Below are 7,928 nucleotides of genomic sequence, written 5' to 3'. Positions count from 1 at the left end.
CAAGACAAGGTGGGTCTTGCCAAAATGGCGACACATCCAAACATTAAGCACACAAAAACACATAATGGATGCATCTACAAAAAGAATAGCCACTCCCTCATCAAGTGGCGGAAATTATCTACAAGGGAATTCAATTCAAGGGTACACAATCCTTCATAGATGCAATTTGTTCAAACTACTAAGCCTAGAAGGATACCAATAAATCACCTCCAAGTTGTGTCAAGCTAGGGTACCTTTGTCCTCAATCGTTAAATGCTTTTGTCAAGAGTAGACCCCCTATGGTGTTAGAAACACTGGAGGATCGCGGAATTCCCCCTCTTGCCTAGACAAGAAGAAGGGTCGTCCCCTCTCTACCATGCACAAAAATGGATATGATGGATAAAGGGATCAATAAATATTTGAGTTTCACTTTGGGAGTTTGCTTTTGTTTTTGTTTTTCCCTCCAAAATTCTTGTGGCATTTGACATTTGAGAACACTTTCTTGCCATTTCTTTTTTTATTTTTGGCATTTCAATACTTGACAACTTTTTTTTTTTTGCATTTCTTTTTGAACATTTTCAAAGTCACCCCAATTAGTAACGAGGGTGCCTTGTATTTGAAGCTTAGGAGTTCTATTTTTGCTCCTCTTTTCATTTGATGCATTTTTGCAAACTTTCTTTCACTTTTCATTTCATTGAACTCAAATTGATTTCTTTTTGTGCCCATTCCCTTTTGTTGACAAAATGTATGGTAGAACATGGATGAATGATGGTTGCATGGTTTCAAGGGTCACCTTGGAATAAACGGTAGCCAAGGAGTTATCACACCACAAGGTACTCTTGACTAGGCCTTAAACCATGGGTCAACGGATACTAGCATGACACATCCTAGGGTGTTTTACAAGCATTCTAACAAGCAAAGTCTTAAGAAGAAAAAGCATCTACTAGGGCCTATATACACTTGTCAAGCTTCCCAAGTAGACGGTTTCGCAAAATTTTTCTAACATGCAACTACATGCCATGATGCAACTAGCATATAAACATCCTAATGCATATGATTCTACCAACTAATATGACAAGCAATCTAAATGCAAGTCCTAGATTCACATTGTTATACCGCATCAATCAAAATAAAGCCACATAGTCATTAACATAAAGAGGAAAAAGGAGATTGGAAAGATCATACCATGCGGTCTTCAATATCCTCATGTCTCGGATGTGGCGTAGTCAATCAATGTGAACAAGGATAAACAAACACAATATATACAAGACAATATATACAAAGGAAATGAACTTGTTTTTGGGTTTTCAATTTTTTCAATTTTTATGATTTTTGAAATTTTTCAATTTTTATGGTTTTTTGAATAAGAGTTAAATGTTAGAATTCCCATCCCCACACTAATATGGGCATTGTCCTCAATGGCCAAAATGATGGAAATTATGCAAAGATGATGCATGATTTCTATACTAAATGCAATCTATACTAAGCTACACTACATGATGCATGGTTTTTGTTATGACGGAGAGGATAATTTAGATTACCTCCCGTTGCGTATGCATTAACTTCCCCAAACCGAGTGAGACACTATTGCTAATGTCCAAGGATGGGTATAGTTCATGCACACACTATGCTATGCATGAAACTAATTTGTCATTTTGGATTTTACAAATGGGAACAATAAAATAAGAACACCTCAATGGTACCGAGGTGTGAGTCCTTTGATGGGGCTAGGACTAAACCAACAATGATCAAAATGAAATAAAATACAAAGAGATATAGACAAACCATGGGAGAGTAGGAGTCTCCAAGGCTTGCTAGTCTTCCATCATGCTATTATCATCATCACTTCCCTCATGAGAAGTGGTCACATTGCCGCTTTCCTTGTCATTTACTTCTTCACTTTCTTCCTCATCTTCATCTTCACCATCCTTTTCTCCTTCACTTGCTTCTTCCTCAATATTATCATCAACTTCTTCATCATTTCCAACAACCTCATTGTCACCCACAACGACCGTAGATGCACCCGGAAATAAGACTTCTCTATCCGCCCAACTAGGCAAAGGACAAGATGGATCAAGGAGTCCTTGCCTAGCTAAATGTAGGAGGGGTGGATATTGAGCCAAATAAGCATTTTTCCGATCTTCATAGGCTTGCTTGTGCATTGCTTGCATGAGAAGAGTCACATAGTTTTTCCCAATTTCAATTCCTTCCGGCTTGAACTCTTCATACTCAAAGGGGTAAGGTGGTATGACAATGGAAGAGGAGAGGGTTTCAAGATCACCCTTTTGTTGTTGAATGATATACTCGGCTTCTTCGGAAAGGGGAAGTAGATAATTGGTCCGGTGGACGCTTAGACGACAAATCTTCGAGGGCAAGGTGAACGATCTAGCTTCACTAGTTAGCCATCCATACTTAGTGTCAAGGGGGTTTTGGGTAACCCACTTGAACTTGTGAATCATAATATGCATATCAATAAGATGGCCACCTTTCTTTGCTTTGTACTTGTTATCCTTATTGAAGTTAGGATCAAAGTGCTTAGCTAGGACCGTGACTAGGCCGCCATTGACAATAACGGTCGTGCCCTTCTTCCCACTATCGATGTTGAGCCATCTATCTACCAAGAGCCTCAAAGAATTGTAAGGCTTGGTATGAATTCTTCCGATATTCAAAGCCGATTCAAGGAGAATAAAATCAAGTCTTGTGAAATGATTGGTGTCTTTCCTAGCAATTATGGTATTTCCCACAACCTTGTGCCATACACTTATGCCCGGATGATGGACCAAAAGAGCACGACATGCATGAAAATCCTCAAATTTCTTCCCGGAGATTGCCTCCCAAAGAGGCTCGGGGTCATACTTTCCATAATGCTTAAGATAACGTGATTCATCACTAAGACCCAAAATTTCACCTAATTCCTTAAAGGTAATGCGTCTACTAATGTTAGCTAGACGAAACTCGAGATTTTCCCTATTCTCAACTTTGGTGACTTTCAAAGAACTTAAAAATTCCAAGACAAGGGAGGGGTATGTCAATTCCTTTGTTTCAAACAATTTCTTCAACCCCATGGCTTTGAAAAAGGCTTTTGTTTGTTCAAGAACACCCAATTTTTCCAAGGTATCCTCACATATGAATTTGGTGGATTGAATAGATTTCATAGCAAACTTGACAAAGGTATTTCTATGAGTATCGGAAATAAAAGTTACCTCCGGATAATGCAAAAGTTGATTAATTACCGGAGTAGAAGGTGTTGATGCTCCCATAGAAGGTTTTTGTTGTTGTTGCACTTCCAAGTTTGGTGTTGCTACCACCATAGCCAAAGCTTTCTTTGTTTGAAGAGCCTTTTGCCTTTGTGAGAGTGCCTTAGCCTTTGGTGCCTTTGTTGCCTTTGTTGCTCCCTTAGTCCTTGCCATTGATGAGCTTAACCAAGAAAAGAATGAAAAATCTTCAATTTGTAGTATGCCCAAATCGATTTGAAGGTGAAAGGCTTTGCCTTTATGAAAACAAAAATCGATTCAAAGGTTGAAGATTTTGTTCTTGGTTTTGATTTTTGTTGAAGAAGGAGTGATTAATTTGTTGTTGGAAGGATGGTTTGATTTGTTTTTGTTGAATGTTGTTGAGGGTTTTTGTTTTTATGATGGAGAGGATGAGGGTTTTGATGTTGTGGGTAGTGTTTATGAATGAATGAATGAATGAATGAAGGTGGGAGGGGTTTTAAAGAGGCCGAAATTTTCAAAACTGCAGGGGCAATCCGAGCGGATTTGGCTCAATCCGTGCGGATTCTGGTCTTTCTGAACTTTGCAAAACTCGCCTAAAGACGGGCGGATTTGTAACAATCCACTCGGATTTGCTGAACACGGGACGGGCGGATTTATAACAATCCGCTCGGATTTGCTGAACACGGGACGGGCGGATTTGCTCAAAGACGGACGGATTTCTGTCCAGAGAAATTTGCTTGTTTTCCTCAGCTGCAAAGACGGACGTCTTCCTCTCAGGACGGACGGATTCTTCAAGACGGGTGGATTTTCAGAAATCCGCTCGGATTCTTTATTAGTCAAGAAAATTTCAAAATTCAAATCGATTCAAGATGGGCGACTTTTCTGCAGGACGCTCGGATTATATAAGACGGGCGGATTCTTGGGAATCCGCTCGGATTCTTCCCCTATGTACACGGATTCAGTTCCACCCGTGCACAGCGCATTACCTTTATCATTCTTCCATTCTTTCTTCAAGTCTTGTGTTCGTCATTGTGGGGGCACTACTAAGGCATGGATAGCCTAGGCAATTCCCATCCCCACACTAAGGTAAAGCACTACACATCAATTGAAATTGTTAGTCCCTCCCTCACTTCTCTCTTACATGACAATTATTTTGATCAAAGTAAATAAAAATCCAAAGATGACAAAAATGCAATACAAGAATTGAAATGTAAGTTAGGGAGTTAGAAATATTTACAAGTGGTGGTTTAGGGAGGACTCCACCAAACTCTCATTCTTGATGAGATGTCAAGGGGGCATGTTCAAGGTGTTGTTGATGTTGCTCAACACCTTGAAGAAGTAATCAAAAGCTTGTTCATTATCATGGTAGAGGTCCTCAATAGACCGTGGCCCTTGTTGTTGATCATGATCGATGGCATGTCCAATGTAGGGATTAAAAATCCCTTCAAATTCGTCGTCCCAAAGACCACAAACTTCATTGAGTTGATCATTGAAAATCTCTTGCTTGGATGGAGACAACTCTCCCAATTTCTTCTCTTGGCCAATGAGGCCATCCTCTTCTTCCTTGGTTGATTTTGATGAGCTTTGCAAGCTCTCTTTGTCACTATTCATTTGCTCTTTGAATGGAGCATCTTCAATTTTCTTTTTCCATTGGAGTTCCGATTTCTTCCTTTCATCCTTTCGGCTATAATGATCAATCATGAAACATGGCTCATGCAAACGAGGAGCTCTCATAGTCTTGTCAAGATTAAAAGTTATGCTATCATCTCCCACTTCTAGAGTGAGCTCTCCATGTTTCACATCAATCACCGCACCGGCGGTGTGTAGGAAAGGTCTTCCTAGGATGATTGGAATGTTGGAATCTTCCTCCATATCAACAATGACAAAGTCCACCGGGATGAAAAACTTCCCAGTTCGCACGGGTACATATTCCCATATCCCTAACGGTGTCTTCGTCGATCTATCGGCCATTTGGAGTGTGATGTTGGTGCATTTAAGCTCTCCCATCCCCAACCTTTTACTTACCGAGTACGGCATGACACTCACACTAGCCCCTAGATCACATAAGGCTTTGTTGATCGTCATGTCGCCAATGGTACACGGTATTGAGAAGCTTCCCGGATCCTTTAACTTTGGAGGTGAACTCCCTTGAAGTATTGCACTACTCACCTTAGTGAAGGCGATAGTCTCAAGTTTCCGGATCGACTTCTTCTTTGTGAGGATATCTTTCATGTACTTCGCATAGGCCGGAACGTGATTGATTAATTCCGTGAAAGGAATTGAGACTTCTAAATTCTTCACAATTTCCATGAACTTTCCAAGTTGATCATCAAATTTGGGCTTGGCTTGACGACTTGGAAAAGGAAGTCTAATCACAATGGGCTCCTTCTCCTTGGCCTTGTCTTCATTTTTCTTTGAACTTTCTTCTTTTGATGATTCTCCATCTTTGGAGTTTTGCACAATTTCTTCCTTTTCACTAGCTTCCACAACTTCATCCTCAACTTGCTTCTTCGGTGCTTCATACCTTGTACCACTTCTCAACTGAATGGCACTAACCGTTTCATGTCTAGGGGGGATTACTTTGAGGTGGTAATTGCCCCTTTTGTCTTTGTGAGCTTGAAGATGCTAGTTGAGTCAATTGTGTTTCCAACATCTTGGTGTGAGCTAGAATATTGTTGATGGTGGTTTCCTTTGCTTGGCTATCTTTTTGCATTTGGGTGAAAAATTCTTGTTGATTCTTTTGCATTTGGAGGACCGCTTTTTGGACATCAAAACCTTGGTCATTTTGGTGATTGTATGGATTTTGATTTTGGTTACCTTGGTTTTGATTGTAAAAGGGTCTTTGATTTTGGTTTCTCATGGGTGGTGGAGTGTATGTTGTTTGAGGGTTCTGAAAATTTTGGCTTTTGTATGAGAGATTTAGATGGAATTTGGTGTTTTCATTGTAAAAGTTGGAATAAGGGGTACCACTCTTGTATGCTTGGAAAGCATTCACTTGTTCATTTGTTCCCCTACATTCACCTTGGTCATGTCCCAAAGTTCCACAATTCTCACATATCCCACTTGGGATTGATGAGGATGCCGTCATGGCATTAACATGATGCTTCGATGATTTTGAGTTTTCCTCAAGTCTAGCCATAGCTTGTTCAAACTTCAAGTTGATTGTGTCAATGTGAGCACTAAGTTGAGCACCCAATTGAGTAACGGAGTCCACTTCATGCTTTCCTCCTCTAGTAGCCTTGCGAGGTCTACTATATTGTGAGTTATGGACCGCCATTCCCTCAATCTTATTCCATGTTTGATTGTCATCAACTTCGGTGAACATTCCATTTGATCCCATATTGAGAATGTTCCTAGAATCTTCATATAAACCATTCCAAAATTGTTGCACCAAAAACCATTCGCTAAGTCCATGGTGAGGACATGAGCGACAAATACCTTTAAACCGCTCCCAAGCTTGATACAAAGACTCTTCATCCCTTTGCTTAAAACCCGTAATTTGAGCTCTTAGCATGTTGGTCTTTTCCGGTGGGTAGAATTTTTGTAGAAAGCTAGAGCCAACTTATTCCAAGAATCTATTCCAAGGGTGGCCTTATCAAGGCCCTTCAACCATTGCTTTGCGGTGCCGATTAAGGAAAAAGGAAATAAGACCCATCTAATTTGGTCTTGAGTCACGCCCGTTTGAGAGATTGCATCACAATAATCGCAAAAGGTTTCCATATGAGAATGAGGGTCCTCACTAGGCATCCCCCCAAATTGGCTCCTCTCAACTAGTTGGATGAAGGCGGACTTGGCAATAAAATTTCCGGTGAGATGTTGCGGTGTAGGAGTACCATTTGGTAGATTCTCCTCGGTGGGTACGGAGTGTGACGAGAATTTTGGCATTGTAGGTGGATTTTGTGGGGTATTGTGTAATGGGTTTTCTTCTCCTTCTATTGCGAAAGGATTGACAAACTCACTAGTGGGTTGAACAACTTCACCAACACCTCTCAAATTCCTCCTAACAAGTCTCCTATTGTTCGTCAAGGTTCTTTCGATTTCACGGTCAAAAGGTAACAAATCACCTTGTAACCTTCTAGACATGCAAAATATCAAACAACTCAAAAACAATTAGAACAAACCTTGAGGAGTTTTACTTCCTCAAGGCGAAGAAAGACACAACTAATAACAAAAAGGAAATCTAAGTCAAACAAACACCGTCCCCGGCAACGGCGCCATTTTTTTATACGATCCCGCTAAGTGTTCACAAATTAAGATGTGGTCGTTGGTCACGGTCGAATCAAAACACAATTTATAGCTTAACAAGCAACTCTACAATTAGTAAAGAGGCAAGTAAAGGTCGGATCCCAAGGGACGGGAGTTGAAATGAGATTTCTATTGTAACTAGTGGTGTCTAAGGGGTGTCACAAATTGGGTTGATGTAGAAGGTTACTAAACTAGAATAACAATGAAAATAAACAAGCAAGATGAATAAAAAGGGGTGTAAACAATTGATTAAAGGCACTAGGGTGTCATGGGGTCATAGGGGAATCATGGGATATGATCATACAAACATGTTCTCAAATTATAAGCAAGCAATTATTGTTGTGATGGATGGAGTTGGGTTATATCTTACAATCCTATGAAAGTTTGGGTCCCGGAGCCGAATCGATTAGATTGTACAACACCTACAAGTCGACTTAATCTTCCCTACTCAACAACATGCATGGTCTAATGAGACTCGAGTTGGGTTAT

The 7,928-nt window shown here is 40.3% G+C and overlaps 1 non-coding gene across 1 annotated transcript; it reads left to right on the top strand.

Annotated features, from left to right (window-relative positions):
* The first annotated feature begins 6,601 nt into the window (after positions 1–6,601).
* Positions 6,602–6,708, top strand: LOC141644720 (small nucleolar RNA R71). The gene has a single exon (XR_012544330.1). It is a non-coding gene; the product is annotated as a small nucleolar RNA R71 (small nucleolar RNA).
* The last annotated feature ends 1,220 nt before the right edge of the window (positions 6,709–7,928 follow it).

This window comes from Silene latifolia, chromosome 2 (genome assembly GCF_048544455.1).
Source record: "Silene latifolia isolate original U9 population chromosome 2, ASM4854445v1, whole genome shotgun sequence".
NCBI classification, from domain to species: domain Eukaryota; kingdom Viridiplantae; phylum Streptophyta; class Magnoliopsida; order Caryophyllales; family Caryophyllaceae; genus Silene; species Silene latifolia.
This window is presented reverse-complemented; position numbering and strand designations above follow the sequence as displayed.